This window comes from Somniosus microcephalus, unplaced genomic scaffold (assembly GCF_052327205.1).
Source record: "Somniosus microcephalus isolate GS21.2 unplaced genomic scaffold, FLI_Smic_1.0 unresolved_chr1, whole genome shotgun sequence".
NCBI lineage: Eukaryota > Metazoa > Chordata > Chondrichthyes > Squaliformes > Somniosidae > Somniosus > Somniosus microcephalus.
The window spans coordinates 12,283,883-12,310,963 of NW_028225179.1; the positions used below are offsets into that span (position 1 = coordinate 12,283,883).

The 27,081-nt window shown below is 57.2% G+C and overlaps 2 protein-coding genes and 1 pseudogene across 4 annotated transcripts in view; 2 read left to right on the top strand and 1 right to left on the bottom strand.

Moving 5' to 3' along the window:
- LOC147093446 (uncharacterized) overlaps positions 1-27,081 on the top strand; it is a 316,083-nt gene that overhangs the window by 212,135 nt on the left and 76,867 nt on the right. The gene's annotated exons all lie outside the window — the stretch shown is intronic.
- The window catches only part of LOC147093447 (uncharacterized), a 420,125-nt pseudogene that overhangs the window by 186,722 nt on the left and 206,322 nt on the right, over positions 1-27,081 (top strand). The gene's annotated exons all lie outside the window — the stretch shown is intronic.
- The window catches only part of LOC147093453 (uncharacterized), a 290,098-nt gene that overhangs the window by 13,835 nt on the left and 249,182 nt on the right, over positions 1-27,081 (bottom strand). The window lies entirely within an intron of this gene.

Below are 27,081 nucleotides of genomic sequence, written 5' to 3' on the forward strand. Positions count from 1 at the left end.
CAAATTCGTCTGCGGTCTCCTCTGTGAAGGAACACAAAAAAGGCTACTTTCTGAGAAAGATTTGTCACTGGACAAGGCTTTCAGTGTAGCTGTATCATACGAAGCAGCAGCAAGAGGAGCTGCAGAGATACAGCAAAAGCCACAGGAATTCAGCACCCATGAAATGACACGGGGTTTCGAGAGATGTTATCGCTGTGGCAGATCCACCCATGACCAGAGGGACTGCTGGTTCAAGGACAAAGCATGCCGGCAATGCGGAAAGATGGGACACATTACACGTGTATGTTGATCTGGAAACAAAAAATCCACTGACAGAAAAAAAATCAATAAGGAAAAGTACAGAAAGGTACAAATGATGACGGACAGGAGCTCCGAAGACCAGAAAAGCGATAGCGACTCCGGAAACAAGAGACTAAGCTCTCTCAAATTACATAATGTAATTGCCAAAGATTACCAGACCATTTGGGTTACCCTCACGATAGCAGGGTCCCCAGTTAAAATGGAGCTAGATACAGGATCAGCTCTGACCGTCATAAATAGACAGGATTACGAGCGGCTATTTCCGCATATACCTTTGAAAGACACATCCATTATCTTGAAAACATATACGGGGCAGAAAGTATACCCCAAAGGGAAAATAAAGGTGCCTGTTGTATACAACGGCAAGGAAATACAGAAGTTGTATTTATACGTTCTGCAAGATGGTGGTCCACCGCTGTTGGGACGTGAATGGATCAGGAAGATACATTTGGACTGGCACTCCATTCAGGCACTGACGGTGACCAGTAAGAAAAAAAATGATGATGACATCATACCTGAACGATTAAAAGACATCTTGGCCAACGCCAAAGAAGTGTTCCAACAGGAACTAGGAACCTTGAAAGGTGTCACCGCCTCAATAAAGGTGGAAGATGTGGCAATTCCCAAGTTTTTTAAGGCAAGGCCGGTGCCATACGCAATTCGTCCAGCAGTCGAGGCAGAGCTGGAGAATTTGGAAAGGACAGGCGTGTTATCCAAGATAGATTGGAGCGAGTGGGCAACACCCATCGTCCCGGTCATGAAGAAAACTTTGAATAATGATAAATCTGAAGAACAGAGAAAAATTCGCATCTGTGGGGACTTCAAGGTGACTGTAAACCCGGTCCTTCACACGGTACAGTATCCTCTTCCGAGGATAGAAGATATTTTCGCCTCACTATCCGGAGGGAAATGTTTCACAAAAATTGACTTGGCACAGGCATATCTACAGATGGAGGTTGAGGAGGCCTCTAAAAAGTATCTCACAATAAACACACACAAAGGCCTGTACCAGTACAATTGACTGGTTTTCGGAATAGCATCAGCTCCAGCTATCAGGCAAAGAGCTATGGAACAAGTCCTGCAAGGGATTCCTGGGACTCAATGCTACCTAGACGACATCCTTGTAACAGGAGAAAATGACAACGAACACCTTGCCAATTTGGAGAAGGTGCTCACTAGACTGAGAGAACGGGGCCTACGATGAAACCGCCCCAAGTGTGAATTTTTCCAGAAACAAATATCATATTGTGGCCACACAATTAATAATGAAGGGTTGCATAAGTCCCCTGAGAAAATTGAAGCTGTCATAAAAGCACCAGCACCTGAAAATGTCTCACAATTAAGGTCGTTCCTGGGATTGATAAATTACTATCATAAATTTTTACCGAACTTGTCAACTGTTCTGCACCCTCTTAATGAACTGCTACAAACAGGAGTAATTTGGGAATGGAGCGAGGACTGTAAACGTGCCTTCCATAAATGTAAAGGCTTGATCACGTCCAAGGAAGTTTTGGCTCATTACAACCCATCACTGCCAATCAGACTGGTGTGCGATGCATCCCCTTACGGTGTAGGAGCGGTACTACCACATAGATTCCCTGATGGCTCAGGACGGCCGATAGCTTTTGCGTCACGCTCATTGAACTCAGCTGAGCGTAACTATGCCCAGATCGACAGGGAAGCACTCAGCCTGGTATGGGGAGTGAAGAAATTCAACCATTACCTACACGGACAAAAATTTACCTTGTTGACTGACCATCAACCCCTCGCCTCCATATTCAACCCTAAAAAGGGCGTTCCCATTATGACAGCACAAAGGCGACAGAGGTGGTCCCTTTTCCTAGGGGCACACCGATATGACATAGAATACAAAGGATCAAAACAGCATGGAAATGCTGATGGTTTATCGTGTCTACCATTGCCAATGGTAGAAGAGGCACCTACAGTGGACCCAGTGGAAATGTTCCACTCTACCATAGTAGAATGTCTACCAGTAACAAATTCTGCCATTGAAAAGGAAACACGAAATGACCCGACTCTCTCACGAGTCTACGATTTAACGGTGAAGGGATGGCCAGCACATGGCGAACCACTGTTGCCAGCATTCTCGCAAAGAAGGGAACAGCTGTCAGTGTGCCGAGGAACATTGATGTGTGGATCCAGAGTGGTGATTCCACCAAAACTCCAGGATAAAGTGCTAAAGGAGCTTCACGAGGGGCATCTGGGTGGAGTGAAAATGAAGAACCTAGCCAGAGCGTTTGTGTGGTGGCCAGGTATCGATGGAGACATCGAAGAAATGACCAAGGGCTGTCTAGGATGCCAGAAGGTCCAAAATGCCCCACCACAAGCCCCTCTACATCCATGGGAGTGGCCCTCATCTCCATGGCAAAGGGTACACATCGACTTTGCTGGTCCATTTATGGACTCAATGTTCTTAATCGCGGTTGATGCACACTCCAAGTGGCCGGAGGTAATAAAAATGTCCTCCACCACCACGGAAAAAACCATCACAGTATTAAGGACCATATTTGCCAGGAATGGGCTGCCGGAGCAGATATGTTCTGATAATGGACCACAATTTGTGTCCGAAGAATTCAGGAAGTTCTTAAAAAACAATGGGGTTAAGCACTATACGTCCGCCCCATACCATCCCGCCACCAATGGATTGGCTGAAAGGTTTGTCCAGACCTTCAAGAAGGCCATAAAGGCCATGGGTAATGAAGACATAAATCTACAGCATAAGGTAGATAACCTCTTGTTTGCATACAGGAATTCAACACATATGGTTACAAACCAGACTCCCGCCATGATGTTTTTCAATAGAAGACTAAGATGCCGGCTGGATTTGATCAAGCCAAACATCAGAAGGGATGTAGAGAACCGGCAATTTCAAGGCATGAATGAAAGGCCAACTAGAACCTTCCAGATAGGTCAACAAGTTTTGGCCCGGGACTACCGTACCGAGAAATGGCAGCCTGGAACTATTTGCACACAACTAGGACCGCTGATGTATACCGTGGACATTGGAGAAAGCATAATAAGGCGCCATGCTGACCAGATCATAGAGTCATCCGAAAAGGGACAACCTACAGCACAACTCTATACACCTGATGATGAAGCAGAGATACCCATAGTATCTACCTCCGATCCGGTGATGCTAGAACCAGATGTACCCGACACTGGCATTCCAGCCGAATCGACCTTGCCAAAAGAACCTACTACACCACCGAAAACTACTACACCACCGAGGCATTATCCGGACCGAGTCAGGAAGCCTCCAGGGAGACTGACTTATAATTGATTAACTGCAGCAATATGTAGATTATTGTTCTTGTAAACATGTTAAATAACAATTACTTAAAATGTTATGTACTGGTTGTCTAAAAGGGGAGGAATTGTGGTGTATGTGCCTTTAAGAACCCCTGTGTACTGTAATGCCGGTAGTGGCCACTCGGCTATATAGGCCTGTATAGTGTCTTGTATCTGTTAGTTCACCTCCAGACGTTGTCCAGTAAACACCTGTAAACCAACTCCTGCATTCCGTGTCTCCATTAACACACGGACACAACAAACGGGAGACACAAAATTGTACCGGTACTAATGAACTTTACAATGGCCAGGATGTTGTGAAAGGCTTACTAAAACTAGAGAATTGTAAGCATATATGATGAAGCATGTCATTAACCAAGCTGATGATCCGACAGGGGCTACTAATTTCAGGGGACATGCTGCATTCCACCAAAGGATTAAGAGGAGCTTAGGAACCGATATACATAGAAACATAGAAGATAGGAGCGGGAGTAGGCCATTCGGCCCTTCGAGCCTGCTCCGCCATTCAACGAGATCATGGCTGATCATCCAAACCCTAGCACCCGGTCCCTACACCGACAGCCATCCCACCCAAGCCCTATCCCCATAACCCCGTAACCCCACGTATTTAATCCCCCCTAACACTAAGGACCAATTTTTATCATGGCCAATCAACCTAACCCGCACATCTTTGGACTGTGGGAGGAAACCGGAGCACCCGGAGGAAACCCACGCAAACACGGGGAGAATGTGCAAACTCCACACAGACAGTCACCCGAGGCCGGATTTGAACCCGGGTCCCTGGCGCTGTGAGGCAACAGTGCTAACCACTATGCCACCGTGCTGCCATGTACATATACTCATGGGGATAAACACGGGGACATCATTCATTAATGCCCTAGATATACAAGGAGTCCAGAGCCATGTGGAACGACTACAAAGGGTAATACAACAGATTTTAGAGAAGGAAACTGGTTTGGTTCGACAAGGATCAGAGTTGGGAGGACATACGATAAGGAAATTACTCGAGGGAATCAAGGTAATAGAGGACCATGCTAGCATTATCAACAAACTAAACCATAGAGATGAGGAACAGGCAAAAGATGGGGTAGGGAGAGGCTTGTGTCATGCCTATGGCCAATGGATCACCGGACAGTTAAAACATAATCTGGCACAGATACAGCGAGGCGAGGTACCAGACTGGATTAACAGCCCACAGCTCTATGGCCTGAGCCATAATCCAGGCCCTCGGAGTGCTTGTACCCTCAAAGGGATGACCAGAGTATATCCAGTGATACAAAAATGTAAAGCAGAAGTGACAGCAATGATAGGCATGGTACTCCTGATACCAGTGGTGGGACTAGACACGACTCCATACCCACAGTACCAGGTAACAAACAGAGGCATAGTGAGGGGTGAGACATACCTCCAATACTATCCAATTGATACCTATGCCATCAGGAAGAATGGTACTATGAGAGGAGTCTCCCTAAACGGATGCCACGGGAAAGGCACGCTTACGATAGGCCCACATCCGGTAGGAGAAGGCCGTAAGGATGAGTGCGGCTATAATAAGACAGAGGGGTGTGTGTTGGAATTATCACATGTTGATCACCATCACACCCGCTCGAGATATAGAGGTGAAGGGGAGTATTGTATAGCCACCACAGAGACCGAGTACCAATATAGTAACCTTGTATGTGCAATCACAATGCCTAACTTTTGCTTTACGCCAAAGGTCCCTGTGACAATTGGACACACCAGATTGGTGTATGTACATTCAAGGGAGGAGATAAAACTAAATGTGCCATATTGTCTAAAGGACGAGTTGGTTAATTATGAAGATCCAGTCAGGGCCCCAATACCCCGCCTGCAAGAGGATCTGCAAGAAATGAAAGAGGATTTAAGTAAGATGGTGAAACAGTACATAGTGCTGCAAAGGGATCTTGGGGAGTTAGAAAGGGTGGCAATGTACCTTTTAAAGCTGAATATAGTTACATGTGCCCCTTTTTGACAAACAAAATGGAGTCCCGGTCCTCCCAGAAGCCTCTGCAGAAATGTCCTCTATTCCTTCCTTAAACATATTAACCTTGACTAAACACTAAACTGTTGCTTATCTGCGTTGCAAACAAAGACCATTTACATGAGTAAAGGGAACCTTACGCAAGCCACCTGGCCAGAGGCTTGGCCACCAGATAACAGAAGAAACATACTGTATGAAGTATCTACATTCCATTCAATACTGATGGTCTTAATTAAATAGTCTAGAATAAATAACTACCCATTGTATTATCAATAGTCTTTCGCTACGCCAGACTTTAGAAATATGTAGAAACTTAGTTAAGGATTGAAGAATTCTTTGTCCCTTTGTCTGACTTGAAAGACACATGAAGAAACCATAACCTGTTTACTTTACTGTATAAATGTGTTGTTAATCTGTAATTCTGGAGAGTCTCTGCTAGCCTTTGACTGAGCGGGACGCTCTCCTTGCAACAAGTAAAAATTTATTAAAAGAACATCTACCGGAGCTGATCGTTTCAGAGTCCCACTGAGTCGAGATTTCGACAAAAGGGACATCGAGGTAGAGCTACAGGATGTCCCGTGGTATGAGAAGCTGTGGGATTGGGGAGTGAATGTCAACATACACCCATGGAACCGCATCATTTCTCATACATTAGTGATAGTACAGTTAGTCATGGCTATAGGATGGGAAATAGCAGCATGCACCACTTGTAAAAAGAAACGGACCAAACAAAGAGCTAAAGCGAGTCGGAAAACACAAGATTGCTCTAAACATGATGGGTATGCAGGGCCTCCCGAACCAGCGCCTGATCACCGCATGGAGCAGGAGGCACAGCGATGCTTCTACATGTGGTTTAACTTGGGCAAGGGCCACGTACCAAAAGGGGGGATTGCAGTGGGGAAAGAGTTAAACTGACATCGCTGGCAGTTTCACTGAATGGTGTAATAAAGACAATAATCTAATGGGCCTTTTGCAGTAGTAAGCTTTTTCTAAGTTGATAACATAGTCGGATGTGGAAACCATGAGACCGAAGAGGATGTAAGTTCTGTTCTGGCAGGAAAGTAAACCAATGAAAGAGGCCGAGAGAGGCAGGAAAGGAGGACAATGAGTCAGAAGTACAATGTTGATGAGACCCATCTGGCATAAACAAAGGTCATGGGTGCAACAACAGCTTGTGGGATAACGGCCGATGATAAAGGTGGTGCTTTAATGTAACACAGCATAGGCAACCAATCAGTGAAGGTGCATGCGGGCCAAGGTCCAATCGGGTGGCAGGAATGAATTTTGACATGTGTATTGTAATGTATAAAAATGTAGTGTTTGCTGTACCAATTTGGAAAGGTCTGGCTAAGACAGAGCAGACTGTTTCCCCACCATTGCAATAAAGACAACTTGACTATCGATCTAAAACCTTGTGTCGAGTGTTGGTTTAAAATACGCCACAACAGTGTAGTCACGGACAAATTATTCTAAAGAGCTTTTAAAAGCTACAAGATACGGGACTGAAGACGTTCCTCAAACAGAGGGGGAACAAATCCCAGGGACATGATGGTTTCCATCCGAGGATTCTGAGGGAAGCCAGGGGAAGGAATAACGGAGTGTCCCTGAGTATAAATTGGCTGGCACCTTTCCCCACATTACAACAGCGACAGCAATTCAAAATCAATGAATTGGCCCTGAAGTGTTATGGGCATCCTGGGGTCGTGAAGGGCGGCGAGTAAATGCACCCTTGCCTCTGAGTCAGAGGTTGTGGGTTCAAGTCCCACTCCAGAGACTTGAGCCCAAAAATCCAGGCTGACACTCCAGTGCAGTGCTGAGGGAGTGCGGCACTGTCGGAGGTGCCGTCTTTCAGATCAGACGTTAAACCGAGGCCTCGTCTGCTCTCTCGGGTGGACGTAAATGATCCCAGGGCACTATTTCGAAGAAGATTAGGGGAATTATCCCCGGTGTCCTGGCCAATATCACCATCACTAAAAAAAAACAGGTTATCTAGTCATTATTACGTTGCATAGAAACATAGAAAAATAGGAGCAGGAGCAGGCCATTTGGCCCTTCGTGCCTGCTCCACCATTCAATATGATCATGGCTGATCCTCTATCTCAATACCATATTCCCGCTCTCTCCCCATACCCCTTGATGCCTTTTGTGTCTAGAAATCTATCTATCTACCTTCTTAAATATATTCAGTGACTTGGCCTCCAGAGCCTTCTGTGGTAGAGAATTCCACAGGTTCACCACCCTCTGAGTGAAGAAATTTCTCCTCATCTCAGTCCTAAATAGCCGACCCCATATCCTGAGACTGTGACCCCTCGTTCTAAACCCCCAGCCAGGGAAAACATCCTCCCTGCACCCAGACTAGCCCTGTCAGAATTTTATATGTTTCAATGAGATCCCCTCTCATTCTTCTAAACTCCAGTGAATACAAGCCTAGTCGACCCAATCTCTCCTCATACGACAGCCCTGCCATCCCAGGAATCAGTCTGGTGAACCTTCGCTGCACTCCCTCTATGGCAAGTATATCCTTTCTTAGGTAAGGAGACCAAAACTGCACACAGTACTCCAGGTGTGGTCTCACCAAGGCCCTGTATAACTGCAGTAAGACATCCTTGCTCCTGTACTCAAATCCTCTTGCAAAGAAGGCCAGCATACCATTTGCCTTCCTAACTGCTTGCTGCACCTGCATGTGTGCTTCCAGTGACTGGTGCACAAGGACACCCAGGTCCCTTTGTACATCAACATTTCCCAATCTATCACCATTTAAATAATACTCTGCCTTTCTGTTTCTTCTACCGAAGTGGATAACTTCACATTTATCCACGTTATACTGCATCTGCTATGTATTTGCCCGCTCACTCAACTTGTCTAAATCGCCTTGAAGCCTCTTTGCATCCTCCTCACAACTCACAATCCCACCTAGTTTCGTGTCGTCAGCAAACTTGGAAATATTACATTTGGTTCTCTCATCCAAATCATTGATATATATTGTGAATAGCTGGGGCCCAAAATTGCTGTTTGTGGGATGTTGCTGGGCGCAAATTGGCTGCCGCTTTTCCTACATTACAACAGTGACTCCACTTCATTGGCTGTGAAGCACTTTGGGACGTGCGATGGACGTGAAAGGCGCTATATAAGATTATGAAGGGGTTGGATCGGGTGGATGCAGGGAGGATGTTCCAGATGATGGGTGAAACTAGAACTAGGGGGCATAGTCTTAGAATAAGGGGCTGCTCTTTCAAAACTGAGATGAGGAGGAACTACTTCACTCAGAGGGTGGTAGGTCCATGGAATATGCTGCCCCAAAAAGCTGTCGAAGCTACATCATTACATAAATTTAAAGCAGAAATAGACAGTTTCCTAGAAGAAAAGGGAATTAAGGGTTACGGGGAGCGGGCAGGAATTTGGACATTGATAAAAAAAACTTTGAACTAATTTAAGTTAAGCTGGTGTGTAAAAACTGAAGACCAACAGAAATACTGCATACAATTTTGGTGTCCATACTTAAGAAAAGACATACTTGCTCTCGAGGCAGTACAAAGAAGGTTCACTCGGTTAATCCTGGGGATGGGGGGGGGGAACATATGAGGAGAGGTTGAGTAGATTGGGACTCTACTCATTGGAGTTCAGAAGAATGAGAGGCGATCTTATTGAAACATGTAAGATTGCGAAGGGGCTTGATCGGGTGGATGCGGTGAGGATGTTCCCAATGATGGGTGAAACTAGAACTAGGGGGCATAATCTTAGAATAAGGGGCTGCTCTTTCAAAACTGAGATGAGGAGAAACTTCTTCACTCAGAGGGTGGTAGGTCTGTGGAATTTGCTGCCCCAGAGAGCTGTGGAAGCTACATCATTACATAAATTCAAAACAGAAATAGACAGTTTCCTAGAAGTAAAGGGAATTAAGGGTTACGGGGAGCGGACAGGAATTTGGACATGAGTCTAGGTTCGGATCGGTCATTGCCCTGTGGGTAGTGGAGCGGGCCCAGGGGCCGTGTAGCCTGATCCTGCTCCTGTTTTGTGTGTCTAATTCTGTTAGATTCAGGAGGTAGTCCTGTCATAGTGGATTGGCGGTTAGGATCAGATCAGCCATGATCTTGTTGAATGGCGGAGCAGGCTCGAGGGGCCAATTGGCCTACTCCTGCTCCTATTTCTTATGTTCTTATATAAATGCAAGTCTTTCTTTTCTTTCTTTAAGTTCTTTGTTTTTCTTTTTCACTCCATTTTGACCCAGACTGTCGAGCAATGGAGGGGTTATCATAGAATCACAGAAATTAAGGCACAGAAGGAGGCCATTCGGCCCATCGTGCCTGAGCCGGCCAAAAAACAGCTTTCCAGCCTAATCTCACTTTCCAGCTCTTGGTCCGTAGCCCTGCAGGTGACAGCACTTCAGGTGAATATCCAAGTACTTCTTAACTGAGATGAGGGTTTCTGCCTCTACCACCCTTTCAGGCAGAAAGTTCCAGACCCCGACCACGCTCTGAGTGAAAAAAGTTCTCCTCAACTCCCCTGTAATCCTTCTACCAATTACTTTAAATCTATGGCCCCTAGTTATTGACCTCACTGCTAAGGAAAATCGGTCCTTCCTACCCACTCTATCCAGGCCCCTCATAATTTTATACAGCTCAATCAAGTCTCCCTCAGTCTCCTCTGTTCCAAAGAGCAGTTAGTAACAGAGATTGGAGAAGTTTGGGGCTTTTCTTTGCACTGAAGCAGCGAAGGATGAGGGCCAGCCTGATGGAAGTCCTCAAGAACATGAGGGTTATTGATCAAAGGCAAATGACAGATTCCTCTCCGGGCACCTCAATGTCAGCATGCTTGTTGGGGTTTAGAATGCGCATGCTCAGGGGCAGCGGAGCCCCAGGACCAGCTGCTAGTGGGCATGCTCAGGGGCCCAGAGTCCCAGGACAAGCTGCTAGTGGCCATGCTCAGGGGCAGCGGAGTCCCAGGACCAGCTGCTAGTGGGCATGCTCAGGGGCAGAGTCCCAGGACCAGCTGCTAGTGGGCATGCTCAGGGGCAGAGTCCAAGGACCAGCTGCTAGTGGGCATGCTGTGGGGCAGAGTCCCAGGACCAGCTGCCAGTGGGCATGCTCAGGGGCAGAGTCCCAGGACCAGCTGCTAGTGGGCATGCTCAGGGGCAGAGTCCCAAGACCAGCTGCTAGTGCGCATGCTCAGGGGCAGAGTCCCAGGACCAGCTGCTAGTGCGCATGCAGAGGGGCAGAGTCCCAGGACCAGCTGCTTGTGAGAATGCTCAGGGGCAGCGGAGTCCCAGGACCAGCTGTGAGGGCACATGCTCAGGGGCAGAGTCCCAGGACCAGCTGCTAGTGGGCATGCTCAGGGGCAGAGTCCCAGGACCAGCTGCTAGTGCGCATGCTCAGGGGCCCAGAGTCGCAGGACCAGCTGCTAGAGCGCATGCTCAGGGGCAGAGTCCCAGGACCAGCTGCTAGTGGGCACGCTCAGGGGCAGTGTCCCAGGACCAGCTGCTAGTGGGCATGCTCAGGGGCAGAGTCCCAGGACCAGCTGCTAGTGCGCATGCTCAAGGGGCAGAGTCCCAGGACCAGCTGCTAGTGCGCATGCTCAGGGGCGGAGTCCCAGGACCAGCTGCTAGTGCGCATGCTCAGGGGCAGAGGCCCAGGACCAGCTGCTAGTGGGCATGCTCAGGGGCAGAGTCCCAGGACCAGCTGCTAGTGGGCATGCTCAGGGGCAGAGTCCCAGGACCAGCTGCTAGTGGGCATGCTCAGGGGCAGAGTCCCAGGACCAGCTGCTAGTGGGCATGCTCAGGGGCAGTGGAGTCCCAGGACCAGCTGCTAGTGGGCATGCTCAGGGGCAGCAGAGTCCCAGGACCAGCTGCTAGTGGGCATGCACAGGGGCAGAGCCCCAGGACCAGCTGCTAGTGGGCATGCTCAGGGGCAGAGCCCCAGGACCAGCTGCTAGTGGGCATGCACAGGGGCAGAGTCCCAGGACCAGCTGCTTGTGAGCATGCTCAGGGGCAGCGGAGTCCCAGGACCAGCTGTGAGGGCGCATGCTCAGGGGCAGAGTCCCAGGACCAGCTGCTAGTGGGCATGCTCAGGGGCAGAGTCCCAGGACCAGCTGCTAGTGCGCATGCTCAGGGGCCCAGAGTCGCAGGACCAGCTGCTAGTGGGCACGCTCAGGGGCAGAGTCCCAGGACCAGCTGCTAGTGGGCATGCTCAGCGGCAGAGTCCCAGGACCAGCGGCAAGTGGGCATGCTCAGGGGCAGAGTCCCAGGACCAGCTGCTACTGCGCATGCTCAAGGGGCAGAGTCCCAGGACCAGCTGCTAGTGCGCATGCTCAGGGGCGGAGTCCCAGGACCAGCTGCAAGTGCGCATGCTCAGGGGCAGAGGCCCAGGACCAGCTGCTAGTGGGCATGCTCAGGGGCAGAGTCCCAGGACCAGCTGCTAGTGCGCATGTTCAGGGGCAGAGTCCCAGGACCAGCTGCTAGTGGGCATGCTCAGGGGCAGAGTCCCAGGACCAGCTGCTAGTGGGCATGCTCAGGGGCAGTGGAGTCCCAGGACCAGCTGCTAGTGGGCATGCTCAGGGGCAGCAGAGTCCCAGGACCAGCTGCTAGTAGGCATGCACAGGGGCAGAGCCCCAGGACCAGCTGCTAGTGGGCATGCTCAGGGGCAGAGTCCCAGGACCAGCTGCTAGTGCGCAGGCTCAGGGGCAGAGTCCCAGAACCAGCTGCTAGTGGGCATGCTCAGGGGCAGAGTCCCAGGACCAGCTGCTTGTGGGCAAGCTCAGGGGCAGCGGAGTCCCAGGACCAGCTGCTAGTGCGCATGCCACGGGGCAGAGTCCCAGGACCAGCTGCTAGTGGGCATGCTCAGGGGCAGTGTCCCAGGACCAGCTGCTAGTGGGCATGCTCAGGGGCAGAGTACCAGGACCAGCTGCTAGTGCGCATGCTCAGGGGCAGAGTCCCAGGACCAGCTGCTTGTGGGCATGCTCAGGGGCAGCGGAGTCCCAGGACCAGTTGCTAGTGGGCATGCTCAGGGGGCAGAGTCCCAGGACCAGCTGCTAGTGGGCATGCTCAGGGGGCAGAGACCCAGGATCAGCTGCTAGTGCGCATGCTCAGGGGCAGGTTCCCAGGATCAGCTGCTAGTGGGCATCCTCAGAGGCAGAGTCCCAGGAACAGCTGCTAGTGCGTATGCTCAGGGGCAGCAGTGTCCCAGGACCAGCTGCTAGTGGGCATGCTCAGGGGCAGAGTCCCAGGACCAGCTGCTAGTGGGCATGCTCAGGGGCAGAGTCCCAGGACCAGCTGCTAGTGGGCATGCACAGGGGCAGAGTCCGAGGACCAGCTGCTAGTGCGCATGCTCAGGGGCAGAGAGTCCGAGGACCAGCTGCTTGTGGGCATGCTCAGGGGCAGTGGAGTCCCAGGACCAGCTGCTAGTGGGCATGCTCAGGGGCAGCAGAGACCCAGGACCAGCTGCTAGTGGGCATGCTCAGGGGCAGAGTCCCAGGACCAGCGGCTAGTGGGCATGCTCAGGGGCAGAGTCCCAGGACCAGCTGCTAGTGGGCATGCTCAGGGGCAGAGTCCCAGGACCAGCTGCTAGTGGGCATGCTCAGGGGCAGAATCCCAGGACCAGCTGCTAGTGGGCATGCTCAGGGGCAGAGTCCCAAGACCAGCTGCTGGTGGGCAAGCTCAGGGGCAGTGGAGTCCCAGGACCATCTGCTAGGGCGCATGCTCAGGGGCAGAGTCCCAGGACCAGCTGCTAGTGGGCATGCTCAGGGGCAGTGTCCCAGCACCAGCTGCGAGTGGGCATGCTCAGGGGCAGAGTTCCAGGACCAGCTGCTAGTGCGCATGCTCAGGGGCAGAGTCCCAGGACCAGCTGCTAGTGGGCATGCTCAGGGGGCAGAGTCCCAGCACCAGCTGCTCGTGGGCATGCTCAGGGGCAGCAGAGTCCCAGGACCAGCTGCTAGTGGGCATGCACAGGGGCAGAGTCCCAGGACCAGCTGCTAGTGGGCATGCTCAGGGGCAGAGTCCCAGGACCAGCTGCTAGTGGGCATGCTCAGGGGCAGAGAGTCCGAGGACCAGTTGCTTGTGGGCATGCTCAGGGGCAGCGGAGTCCCAGGACCAGCTGCTCGTGGGCATGCTCAGGGGCAGCAGAGACCCAGGACCAGCTGCTAGTGGGCATGCTCAGGGGCAGAGTCCCAGGACCAGCTGCTAGTGAGCATGCTCAGGGGCAGAGTCCCAGGACCAGCTGCTTGTGGGCATGCTCAGGGGCAGCGGAGTCCCAGGACCAGCTGCTAGTGCGCATGCTCAGGGGCAGAGTCCCAGGACCAGCTGCTAGTGGGCATGCTCAGGGGCAGTGTCCCAGGACCAGCTGCTAGTGGGCATGCTCAGGGGCAGAGTACCAGGACCAGCTGCTAGTGCGCGTGCTCAGGGGCAGAGTCCCAGGACCAGCTGCTTGTGGGCATGCTCAGGGGCAGCAGAGTCCCAGGACCAGCTGCTAGTGGGCATGCTCAGGGGGCAGAGTCCCAGGACCAGCTGCTAGTGGGCATGCTCAGGGGGCAGAGTCCCAGGATCAGCTGCTAGTGCGCATGCTCAGGGGCAGAGTCCCAGGATCAGCTGCTAGTGGGCATGCTCAGAGGCAGAGTCCCAGGAACAGCTGCTAGTGCGTATGCTCAGGGGCAGCAGTGTCACAGGACCAGCTGCTAGTGGGCATGCTCAGGGGCAGAGTCCCAGGACCAGCTGCTAGTGGGCATGCTCAGGGGCAGAGTCCCAGGACCAGCTGCTAGTGGGCATGCACAGGGGCAGAGTCCCAGGACCAGCTGTTAGTGTGCATGCTCAGGGGCAGAGAGTCCGAGGACCAGCTGCTTGTGGGCATGCTCAGGGGCAGCAGAGTCCCAGGACCAGCTGCTAGTGGGCATGCTCAGGGGCAGCAGAGACCCAGGACCAGCTGCTAGTGGGCATGCTCAGGGGCAGAGTCCCAGGACCAGCTGCTAGTGGGCATGCTCAGGGGCAGCAGAGTCCCAGGACCAGCTGCTAGTGGGCATGCACAGGGGCAGAGTCCCAGGACCAGCTGCTAGTGGGCATGCTCAGGGGCAGAGTCCCAGGACCAGCTGCTAGTGGGCATGCTCAGGGGCAGAATCCCAGGACCAGCTGCTAGTGGGCATGCTCAGGGGCAGAGTCCCAAAACCAGCTGCTGGTGGGCATGCTCAGGGGCAGAGTCCCAGGACCAGCTGCTGGTGGGCATGCTCAGGGGCAGCGGAGTCCCAGGACCAGCTGCTAGGGCGCATGCTCAGGGGCAGAGTCCCAGGACCAGCTGCTAGTGGGCATGCTCAGGGGCAGTGTCCCAGGACCAGCTGCTAGTGGGCATGCTCATTGGCAGAGTGCCCGGACCAGCTGCTAGTGCGCATGCTCAGGGGCAGAGTCCCAGGACCAGCTGCTAGTGGGCATGATCAGGGGGCAGAGTCCCAGCACCAGCTGCTCGTGGGCATGCTCAGGGGCAGCAGAGTCCCAGGACCAGCTGCGAGTGGGCATGCACAAGGGCAGAGTCCCAGGTCCAGCTGCTAGTGGGCATGCTCAGGGGCAGAGTCCCAGGACCAGCTGCTAGTGGGCATGCTCAGGGGCAGAGAGTCCGAGGACCAGTTGCTTGTGGGGATGCTCAGGGGCAGCGGAGTCCCAGGACCAGCTGCTAGTGGGCATGCTCAGGGGCAGCAGAGACCCAGGACCAGCTGCTAGAGGGCATGCTCAGGGGCAGAGTCCCAGGACCAGCTGCTAGTGAGCATGCTCAGGGGCAGAGTCCCAGGACCAGCTGCTAGTGGGCATGCTCAGGGGCAGAGTCCCAGGACCAGCTGCTAGTGGGCATGCTCAGGGGCAGAGTCCCAGGACCAGCTGCTAGTGGGCATGCTCAGGGGCAGAGTCCCATAACCAGCTGCTAGTGGGCATGCTCAGGGGCAGAGTCCCATAACCAGCTGCTAGTGGGCATGCTCAGGGGCAGAGTCCCAGGACCAGCTGCTAGTGGGCATGCTCAGGGGCAGATTCCCACGACCAGCTGCTGGTGGGCATGCTCAGGGGCAGAATCCCAGGACCAGCTGCTAGTGCGCATGCTCAGGGGCAGAGTCCCAGGACCAGCTGCTAGTGCGCATGCTCGAGGGGCAGAGTCCCAGGACCAGCTGCTAGTGGGCAAGCTCAGATGCAGAGTCCCAGGACCAGCAGCTAGTGGGCATGCTCAGGGGCAGCGGAGTCCCAGGACCATCTGCTAGTGGGCATGCTCAGGGGGAGAGTACCAGGACCAGCTGCTAGTGCGCATGCTCAGGGGCAGAGTCCCAGGACCAGCTGCTAGTGGGCATGCTCAGGGGCAGAGTCCCAGGACCAGCTGCTTGTGGGCATGCTCAGGGGCAGCGGAGTCCCAGGACCAGCTGCTAGTGGGCATGCTCATGGGGCAGAGTCCCAGGACCAGCTGCTAGTGCGCATGCTCAGGGGCAGAGTGCCAGCACCAGCTGCTAGTGGGCATGCTCAGGGGCAGAGTCTCAGGACCAGCTGCTAGTGGGCATGCTCAGGGGCAGAGTCCCAGGACCAGCTGCTAGTGCGCATGCTCAGGGGGCAGAGTCCCAGGACCAGCTGCTAGTGGGCATGCTCAAGGGGCAGATTCCCAGGACTAGCTGCTAGTGCGCATGCTCAGGGGCAGAGTCCCAGGACCAGCTGCTAGTGCGCATGCTCAGGGGCAGAGTCCCAGGACCAGCTGCTAGTGCGCATGCTCAGGGGCAGAGTCCCAGGACCAGCTGCTAGTGGGCATTCTCAGGGGCAGAGTCCCAGGACCAGCTGCTAGTGCGCATGCTCAGGGGCAGCAGAGTCCCAGGACCAGCTGCTAGTGGGCATGCTCAGGGGGCAGAATCACAGGACCAGCTGCTCGTGGCCATGCTCAGGGGCCCAGAGTCCCAGGACCAGCTGCTAGTGCGCATGCTCAGGGGCCCAGAGTCCCAGGACCAGCAACTAGTGCGCATGCTCAGGGGCAGAGTCCCAGGACCAGCTGCTAGTGGGCATGCTCAGGGGCAGTGTCCCAGGACCAGCTGCTAGTGGGCATGCTCAGGGGCAGAGTCCCAGGACCAGCTGCTTGTGGGCAAGCTCAGGGGCAGCGGAGTCCCAGGACCAGCTGCTAGTGCGCATGCCACGGGGCAGAGTCCCAGGACCAGCTGCTAGTGGGCATGCTCAGGGGCAGTGTCCCAGGACCAGCTGCTAGTGGGCATGCTCAGGGGCAGAGTACCAGGACCAGCTGCTAGTGCGCATGCTCAGGGGCAGAGTCCCAGGACCAGCTGCTTGTGGGCATGCTCAGGGGCAGCGGAGTCCCAGGACCAGTTGCTAGTGGGCATGCTCAGGGGGCAGAGTCCCAGGACCAGCTGCTAGTGGGCATGCTCAGGGGGCAGAGACCCAGGATCAGCTGCTAGTGCGCATGCTCAGGGGCAGGTTCCCAGGATCAGCTGCTAGTGGGCATCCTCAGAGGCAGAGTCCCAGGAACAGCTGCTAGTGCGTATGCTCAGGGGCAGCAGTGTCCCAGGACCAGCTGCTAGTGGGCATGCTCAGGGGCAGAGTCCCAGGACCAGCTGCTAGTGGGCATGCTCAGGGGCAGAGTCCCAGGACCAGCTGCTAGTGGGCATGCACAGGGGCAGAGTCCGAGGACCAGCTGCTAGTGCGCATGCTCAGGGGCAGAGAGTCCGAGGACCAGCTGCTTGTGGGCATGCTCAGGGGCAGTGGAGTCCCAGGACCAGCTGCTAGTGGGCATGCTCAGGGGCAGCAGAGACCCAGGACCAGCTGCTAGTGGGCATGCTCAGGGGCAGAGTCCCAGGACCAGCTGCTAGTGGGCATGCTCAGGGGCAGAGTCCCAGGACCAGCTGCTAGTGGGCATGCTCAGGGGCAGAGTCCCAGGACCAGCGGCTAGTGGGCATGCTCAGGGGCAGAGTCCCAGGACCAGCTGCTAGTGGGCATGCTCAGGGGCAGAATCCCAGGACCAGCTGCTAGTGGGCATGCTCAGGGGCAGAGTCCCAAGACCAGCTGCTGGTGGGCAAGCTCAGGGGCAGTGGAGTCCCAGGACCAGCTGCTAGGGCGCATGCTCAGGGGCAGAGTCCCAGGACCAGCTGCTAGTGGGCATGCTCAGGGGCAGTGTCCCAGCACCAGCTGCGAGTGGGCATGCTCAGGGGCAGAGTTCCAGGACCAGCTGCTAGTGCGCATGCTCAGGGGCAGAGTCCCAGGACCAGCTGCTAGTGGGCATGCTCAGGGGGCAGAGTCCCAGCACCAGCTGCTCGTGGGCATGCTCAGGGGCAGCAGAGTCCCAGGACCAGCTGCTAGTGGGCATGCACAGGGGCAGAGTCCCAGGACCAGCTGCTAGTGGGCATGCTCAGGGGCAGAGTCCCAGGACCAGCTGCTAGTGGGCATGCTCAGGGGCAGAGAGTCCGAGGACCAGTTGCTTGTGGGCATGCTCAGCGGCAGCGGAGTCCCAGGACCAGCTGCTCGTGGGCATGCTCAGGGGCAGCAGAGACCCAGGACCAGCTGCTAGTGGGCATGCTCAGGGGCAGAGTCCCAGGACCAGCTGCTAGTGAGCATGCTCAGGGGCAGAGTCCCAGGACCAGCTGCTTGTGGGCATGCTCAGGGGCAGCGGAGTCCCAGGACCAGCTGCTAGTGCGCATGCTCAGGGGCAGAGTCCCAGGACCAGCTGCTAGTGGGCATGCTCAGGGGCAGAGTCCCAGGACCAGCTGCTAGTGGGCATGCTCAGGGGCAGAGAGTCCGAGGACCAGTTGCTTGTGGGGATGCTCAGGGGCAGCGGAGTCCCAGGACCAGCTGCTAGTGGGCATGCTCAGGGGCAGAGAGTCCGAGGACCAGTTGCTTGTGGGGATGCTCAGGGGCAGCGGAGTCCCAGGACCAGCTGCTAGTGGGCATGCTCAGGGGCAGCAGAGACCCAGGACCAGCTGCTAGAGGGCATGCTCAGGGGCAGAGTCCCAGGACCAGCTGCTAGTGAGCATGCTCAGGGGCAGAGTCCCAGGACCAGCTGCTAGTGGGCATGCTCAGGGGCAGAGTCCCAGGACCAGCTGCTAGTGGGCATGCTCAGGGGCAGAGTCCCAGGACCAGCTGCTAGTGGGCATGCTCAGGGGCAGAGTCCCATAACCAGCTGCTAGTGGGCATGCTCAGGGGCAGAGTCCCATAACCAGCTGCTAGTGGGCATGCTCAGGGGCAGAGTCCCAGGACCAGCTGCTAGTGGGCATGCTCAGGGGCAGATTCCCACGACCAGCTGCTGGTGGGCATGCTCAGGGGCAGAATCCCAGGACCAGCTGCTAGTGCGCATGCTCAGGGGCAGAGTCCCAGGACCAGCTGCTAGTGCGCATGCTCGAGGGGCAGAGTCCCAGGACCAGCTGCTAGTGGGCAAGCTCAGATGCAGAGTCCCAGGACCAGCAGCTAGTGGGCATGCTCAGGGGCAGCGGAGTCCCAGGACCATCTGCTAGTGGGCATGCTCAGGGGGAGAGTACCAGGACCAGCTGCTAGTGCGCATGCTCAGGGGCAGAGTCCCAGGACCAGCTGCTAGTGGGCATGCTCAGGGGCAGAGTCCCAGGACCAGCTGCTTGTGGGCATGCTCAGGGGCAGCGGAGTCCCAGGACCAGCTGCTAGTGGGCATGCTCATGGGGCAGAGTCCCAGGACCAGCTGCTAGTGCGCATGCTCAGGGGCAGAGTGCCAGCACCAGCTGCTAGTGGGCATGCTCAGGGGCAGAGTCTCAGGACCAGCTGCTAGTGGGCATGCTCAGGGGCAGAGTCCCAGGACCAGCTGCTAGTGCGCATGCTCAGGGGGCAGAGTCCCAGGACCAGCTGCTAGTGGGCATGCTCAAGGGGCAGATTCCCAGGACTAGCTGCTAGTGCGCATGCTCAGGGGCAGAGTCCCAGGACCAGCTGCTAGTGCGCATGCTCAGGGGCAGAGTCCCAGGACCAGCTGCTAGTGCGCATGCTCAGGGGCAGAGTCCCAGGACCAGCTGCTAGTGGGCATTCTCAGGGGCAGAGTCCCAGGACCAGCTGCTAGTGCGCATGCTCAGGGGCAGCAGAGTCCCAGGACCAGCTGCTAGTGGGCATGCTCAGGGGGCAGAATCACAGGACCAGCTGCTCGTGGCCATGCTCAGGGGCCCAGAGTCCCAGGACCAGCTGCTAGTGCGCATGCTCAGGGGCCCAGAGTCCCAGGACCAGCAACTAGTGCGCATGCTCAGGGGCAGAGTCCCAGGACCAGCTGCTAGTGGGCATGCTCAGGGGCAGTGTCCCAGGACCAGCTGCTAGTGGGCATGCTCAGGGGCAGAGTCCCAGGACCAGCTGCTTGTGGGCAAGCTCAGGGGCAGCGGAGTCCCAGGACCAGCTGCTAGTGCGCATGCCACGGGGCAGAGTCCCAGGACCAGCTGCTAGTGGGCATGCTCAGGGGCAGTGTCCCAGGACCAGCTGCTAGTGGGCATGCTCAGGGGCAGAGTACCAGGACCAGCTGCTAGTGCGCATGCTCAGGGGCAGAGTCCCAGGACCAGCTGCTTGTGGGCATGCTCAGGGGCAGCGGAGTCCCAGGACCAGTTGCTAGTGGGCATGCTCAGGGGGCAGAGTCCCAGGACCAGCTGCTAGTGGGCATGCTCAGGGGGCAGACACCCAGGATCAGCTGCTAGTGCGCATGCTCAGGGGCAGGTTCCCAGGATCAGCTGCTAGTGGGCATCCTCAGAGGCAGAGTCCCAGGAACAGCTGCTAGTGCGTATGCTCAGGGGCAGCAGTGTCCCAGGACCAGCTGCTAGTGGGCATGCTCAGGGGCAGAGTCCCAGGACCAGCTGCTAGTGGGCATGCTCAGGGGCAGAGTCCCAGGACCAGCTGCTAGTGGGCATGCACAGGGGCAGAGTCCGAGGACCAGCTGCTAGTGCGCATGCTCAGGGGCAGAGAGTCCGAGGACCAGCTGCTTGTGGGCATGCTCAGGGGCAGTGGAGTCCCAGGACCAGCTGCTAGTGGGCATGCTCAGGGGCAGCAGAGACCCAGGACCAGCTGCTAGTGGGCATGCTCAGGGGCAGAGTCCCAGGACCAGCTGCTAGTGGGCATGCTCAGGGGCAGAGTCCCAGGACCAGCTGCTAGTGGGCATGCTCAGGGGCAGAGTCCCAGGACCAGCGGCTAGTGGGCATGCTCAGGGGCAGAGTCCCAGGACCAGCTGCTAGTGGGCATGCTCAGGGGCAGAGTCCCAGGACCAGCTGCTAGTGGGCATGCTCAGGGGCAGAATCCCAGGACCAGCTGCTAGTGGGCATGCTCAGGGGCAGAGTCCCAAGACCAGCTGCTGGTGGGCAAGCTCAGGGGCAGTGGAGTCCCAGGACCAGCTGCTAGGGCGCATGCTCAGGGGCAGAGTCCCAGGACCAGCTGCTAGTGGGCATGCTCAGGGGCAGTGTCCCAGCACCAGCTGCGAGTGGGCATGCTCAGGGGCAGAGTTCCAGGACCAGCTGCTAGTGCGCATGCTCAGGGGCAGAGTCCCAGGACCAGCTGCTAGTGGGCATGCTCAGGGGGCAGAGTCCCAGCACCAGCTGCTCGTGGGCATGCTCAGGGGCAGCAGAGTCCCAGGACCAGCTGCTAGTGGGCATGCACAGGGGCAGAGTCCCAGGACCAGCTGCTAGTGGGCATGCTCAGGGGCAGAGTCCCAGGACCAGCTGCTAGTGGGCATGCTCAGGGGCAGAGAGTCCGAGGACCAGTTGCTTGTGGGCATGCTCAGGGGCAGCGGAGTCCCAGGACCAGCTGCTCGTGGGCATGCTCAGGGGCAGCAGAGACCCAGGACCAGCTGCTAGTGGGCATGCTCAGGGGCAGAGTCCCAGGACCAGCTGCTAGTGAGCATGCTCAGGGGCAGAGTCCCAGGACCAGCTGCTTGTGGGCATGCTCAGGGGCAGCGGAGTCCCAGGACCAGCTGCTAGTGCGCATGCTCAGGGGCAGAGTCCCAGGACCAGCTGCTAGTGGCCATGCTCAGGGGCAGTGTCCCAGGACCAGCTGCTAGTGGGCATGCTCAGGGGCAGAGTACCAGGACCAGCTGCTAGTGCGCGTGCTCAGGGGCAGAGTCCCAGGACCAGCTGCTTGTGGGCATGCTCAGGGGCAGCAGAGTCCCAGGACCAGCTGCTAGTGGGCATGCTCAGGGGGCAGAGTCCCAGGACCAGCTGCTAGTGGGCATGCTCAGGGGGCAGAGTCCCAGGATCAGCTGCTAGTGCGCATGCTCAGGGGCAGAGTCCCAGGATCAGCTGCTAGTGGGCATGCTCAGAGGCAGAGTCCCAGGAACAGCTGCTAGTGCGTATGCTCAGGGGCAGCAGTGTCACAGGACCAGCTGCTAGTGGGCATGCTCAGGGGCAGAGTCCCAGGACCAGCTGCTAGTGGGCATGCTCAGGGGCAGAGTCCCAGGACCAGCTGCGAGTGGGCATGCACAGGGGCAGAGTCCCAGGACCAGCTGTTAGTGTGCATGCTCAGGGGCAGAGAGTCCGAGGACCAGCTGCTTGTGGGCATGCTCAGGGGCAGCAGAGTCCCAGGACCAGCTGCTAGTGGGCATGCTCAGGGGCAGCAGAGACCCAGGACCAGCTGCTAGTGGGCATGCTCAGGGGCAGAGTCCCAGGACCAGCTGCTAGTGGGCATGCTCAGGGGCAGCAGAGTCCCAGGACCAGCTGCTAGTGGGCATGCACAGGGGCAGAGTCCCAGGACCAGCTGCTAGTGGGCATGCTCAGGGGCAGAGTCCCAGGACCAGCTGCTAGTGGGCATGCTCAGGGGCAGAATCCCAGGACCAGCTGCTAGTGGGCATGCTCAGGGGCAGAGTCCCAAAACCAGCTGCTGGTGGGCATGCTCAGGGGCAGAGTCCCAGGACCAGCTGCTGGTGGGCATGCTCAGGGGCAGCGGAGTCCCAGGACCAGCTGCTAGGGCGCATGCTCAGGGGCAGAGTCCCAGGACCAGCTGCTAGTGGGCATGCTCAGGGGCAGTGTCCCAGGACCAGCTGCTAGTGGGCATGCTCATTGGCAGAGTGCCCGGACCAGCTGCTAGTGCGCATGCTCAGGGGCAGAGTCCCAGGACCAGCTGCTAGTGGGCATGATCAGGGGGCAGAGTCCCAGCACCAGCTGCTCGTGGGCATGCTCAGGGGCAGCAGAGTCCCAGGACCAGCTGCGAGTGGGCATGCACAAGGGCAGAGTCCCAGGTCCAGCTGCTAGTGGGCATGCTCAGGGGCAGAGTCCCAGGACCAGCTGCTAGTGGGCATGCTCAGGGGCAGAGAGTCCGAGGACCAGTTGCTTGTGGGGATGCTCAGGGGCAGCGGAGTCCCAGGACCAGCTGCTAGTGGGCATGCTCAGGGGCAGCAGAGACCCAGGACCAGCTGCTAGAGGGCATGCTCAGGGGCAGAGTCCCAGGACCAGCTGCTAGTGAGCATGCTCAGGGGCAGAGTCCCAGGACCAGCTGCTAGTGGGCATGCTCAGGGGCAGAGTCCCAGGACCAGCTGCTAGTGGGCATGCTCAGGGGCAGAGTCCCAGGACCAGCTGCTAGTGGGCATGCTCAGGGGCAGAGTCCCATAACCAGCTGCTAGTGGGCATGCTCAGGGGCAGAGTCCCATAACCAGCTGCTAGTGGGCATGCTCAGGGGCAGAGTCCCAGGACCAGCTGCTAGTGGGCATGCTCAGGGGCAGATTCCCACGACCAGCTGCTGGTGGGCATGCTCAGGGGCAGAATCCCAGGACCAGCTGCTAGTGCGCATGCTCAGGGGCAGAGTCCCAGGACCAGCTGCTAGTGCGCATGCTCGAGGGGCAGAGTCCCAGGACCAGCTGCTAGTGGGCAAGCTCAGATGCAGAGTCCCAGGACCAGCAGCTAGTGGGCATGCTCAGGGGCAGCGGAGTCCCAGGACCATCTGCTAGTGGGCATGCTCAGGGGGAGAGTACCAGGACCAGCTGCTAGTGCGCATGCTCAGGGGCAGAGTCCCAGGACCAGCTGCTAGTGGGCATGCTCAGGGGCAGAGTCCCAGGACCAGCTGCTTGTGGGCATGCTCAGGGGCAGCGGAGTCCCAGGACCAGCTGCTAGTGGGCATGCTCATGGGGCAGAGTCCCAGGACCAGCTGCTAGTGCGCATGCTCAGGGGCAGAGTGCCAGCACCAGCTGCTAGTGGGCATGCTCAGGGGCAGAGTCTCAGGACCAGCTGCTAGTGGGCATGCTCAGGGGCAGAGTCCCAGGACCAGCTGCTAGTGCGCATGCTCAGGGGGCAGAGTCCCAGGACCAGCTGCTAGTGGGCATGCTCAAGGGGCAGATTCCCAGGACTAGCTGCTAGTGCGCATGCTCAGGGGCAGAGTCCCAGGACCAGCTGCTAGTGCGCATGCTCAGGGGCAGAGTCCCAGGACCAGCTGCTAGTGCGCATGCTCAGGGGCAGAGTCCCAGGACCAGCTGCTAGTGGGCATTCTCAGGGGCAGAGTCCCAGGACCAGCTGCTAGTGCGCATGCTCAGGGGCAGCAGAGTCCCAGGACCAGCTGCTAGTGGGCATGCTCAGGGGGCAGAATCACAGGACCAGCTGCTCGTGGCCATGCTCAGGGGCCCAGAGTCCCAGGACCAGCTGCTAGTGCGCATGCTCAGGGGCCCAGAGTCCCAGGACCAGCAACTAGTGCGCATGCTCAGGGGCAGAGTCCCAGGACCAGCTGCTAGTGGGCATGCTCAGGGGCAGTGTCCCAGGACCAGCTGCTAGTGGGCATGCTCAGGGGCAGACTCCCAGGACCAGCTGCTAGTGCGCATGCTCAGGGGCAGAGTCCCAGGATAGGCTGCTAGTGCGCATGCTCAGGGTCCCAGAGTCCAAGGCCCAGCTGCTAGTGGGCATGCTCAGGGGCCCAGAGTCCCAGGACCAGCTGCTAGTGGGCATGCTCAGGGGCAGAGTCCCAGGACCAGCTGCTAGTGCGCATGCTCAGGGGCAGAGTCCCAGTACCAGCTGCTAGTGCGCATGCTCAGGGGCAGTGTCCCAGGACCAGCTGCTAGTGCGCATGCTCAGGGGCAGAGTCCCAGGACCAGCTGCTAGTGGGCATGCTCAGGGGCGCAGAGTCCCAGGACCAGCTGCTAGTGGGCATGCTCAGGGGCAGAGTCCCAGGACCAGCTGCTAGTGGCCATGCTCAGGGGCAGAGTCCCAGGACCAGCTGCTAGTGCGCATGCTCAGGGGCAGAGTCCCAAGACCAGCTGCTTGTGGGCATGCTCAGGGGCAGAGTCCCAGGACCAGCTGCTAGTGCTCATGCTCAGTGGCGGATTCACAGGACCAGCTGCTAGTGCGCATGCTCAGGGGCAGCAGAGTCCCAGGACCAGCTGCTAGTGGGCATGCTCAGTGGCGGATTCACAGGACCAGCTGCTAGTGGGCATGCTCAGGGTCATCAGAGTCCCAGGACCAGCTGCTAGTGCTCATGCTCAGTGGCGGATTCACAGGACCAGCTGCTAGTGGGCATGCTCAGGGGCAGCAGAGTCCCAGGACCAGCTGCTAGTGGGCATGCTCAGGGTCATCAGAGTCCCAGGACCAGCTGCTAGTGGGCATGCTCAGGGGCAGCAGAGTCCCAGGACCAGCTGCTAGTGGGCATGCTCAGGGTCATCAGAGTCCCAGGACCAGCTGCTAGTGGGCATGCTCAGGGGCCCAGAGTCCCAGGACCAGCTGCTAGTGGGCATGCTCAGGGGCAGCAGAGTCCCAGGACCAGCTGCTAGTGGGCATGCTCAGGGTCATCAGAGTCCCAGGACCAGCTGCTAGTGGGCATGCTCAGGGGCAGCAGAGTCCCAGGACCAGCTGCTAGTGGGCATGCTCAGGGTCATCAGAGTCCCAGGACCAGCTGCTAGTGGGCATGCTCAGGGGCCCAGAGTCCCAGAACCAGCTGTTAGTGCGCATGCTCAGGTGCCCAGAGTCCCAGGACCAGCTGCTAGTGCGCATGCTCAGGGGCAGAGTCCCAGGACCAGCTGCTAGTGCGCATGCTCAGGGGCAGCAGAGTCCCAGGACCAGCTGCTAATGCGCATGCTCAGGGGCAGCAGAGTCCCAGGACCAGCTGCTAGTGGGCATGCTCAGGGCTGCAGAGTCCCAGGACCAGCTGCTAGTGTGCATGCTCAGGGGCCCAGAGTCCCAGGACCAGCTGCTAGTGGGCATGCTCAGGGGCAGAGTCCCAGAACCAGCTGCTAGTGCGCATGCTCAGGGGCAGAGTCCCAGGACCAGCTGCTAGTGCGCATGCTCAGGGGCAGAGTCCCAGGACCAGCTGCAATTGCGCATGCTCAGGGGCAGAGTCCCAGGACCAGCTGCAATTGCGCATGCTCAGGGCAGAGTCCCAGGAGCAGCTGCTAGTGCGCATGCTCAGGGGCAGAGTCCCAGGAGCAGCTGCTAGTGCGCATGCTCAGGGGCAGAGTCCCAGGACCAGCTGCTAGTGCGCATGCTCAGGGGCAGCAGAGTCCTAGGACCAGCTGCTAATGCGCATGCTCAGGGGCAGCAGAGTCCCAGGACCAGCTGCTAGTGGGCATGCATAGGGACAGCAGAGTCCCAGGACCAGCTGCTAGTGGGCATGCTCAGGGGCCCCGAGTCCCAGGACCAGCTGCTAGTGGGCATGCTCAGGGGCAGAGTCCCAGAACCAGCTGCTAGTGCGCATGCTCAGGGGCAGAGTCCCAGGACCAGCTGCTAGCGCGCATGCTCAGGGGCGGAGTCCCAGGACCAGCTGCTGGTGGGCATGCTCAGGGGCGGAGTCCCAGGACCAGCTGCAATTGCGCATGCTCAGGGGCAGAGTCCCAGGACCAGCTGCAATTGCGTATGCTCAGGGCAGAGTCCCAGGACCAGCTGCTAGTGCGCATGCTCAGGGGCAGCAGAGCCCCAGGACCAGCTGCTGGTGCGCATGCTCAGGGGCAGATTCCCAGGACCAGCTGCAATTGCGCATGCTCAGGGGCAGATTCCCAGGACCAGCTGCTAGTGGGCATGCTCAGGGGCAGTGTCCCAGGACCAGCTGCAGTTGCGCATGCTCAGGGGCCCAGAGTCCCAGGACCAGCTGCTAGTGCGCATGCTCAGGGGCAGCAAAGTCCCAGGACCAGCTGCTAGTGCGCATGCTCAGGGGCCCAGATTCACAGGACCAGCTGCTAGTGAGCATGCTCAGGGGCAGCAGAGTCCCAGGACCAGCTGCTAGTGGGCATGCTCAGGGGCAGAGTCCCAGGACCAGCTGCTTGTGCGCATGCTCAGGGGCAGCAGAGTCCCAGGACCAGCTGCCCAACGCATTACCGGCACCCGGCTACCAACCATAGAGCATATATATCAGAAACGCTGCCTACGGAGGGCACGGTCCATCATCAAATACTGTACCCACCCCAGCCACAGTCTGTTCACCCTCCTACCTTCTGGAAGACGCTACAGATGCATTCGCACCCGTACGACCAGATTTAGGAACAGCTTCTTTCCCAGGGCTGTCATCCTACTGAACTCCACAAATAAACACTAAAGCCTGCACATCTGCCAATGCACTTTATTATGGTCATATT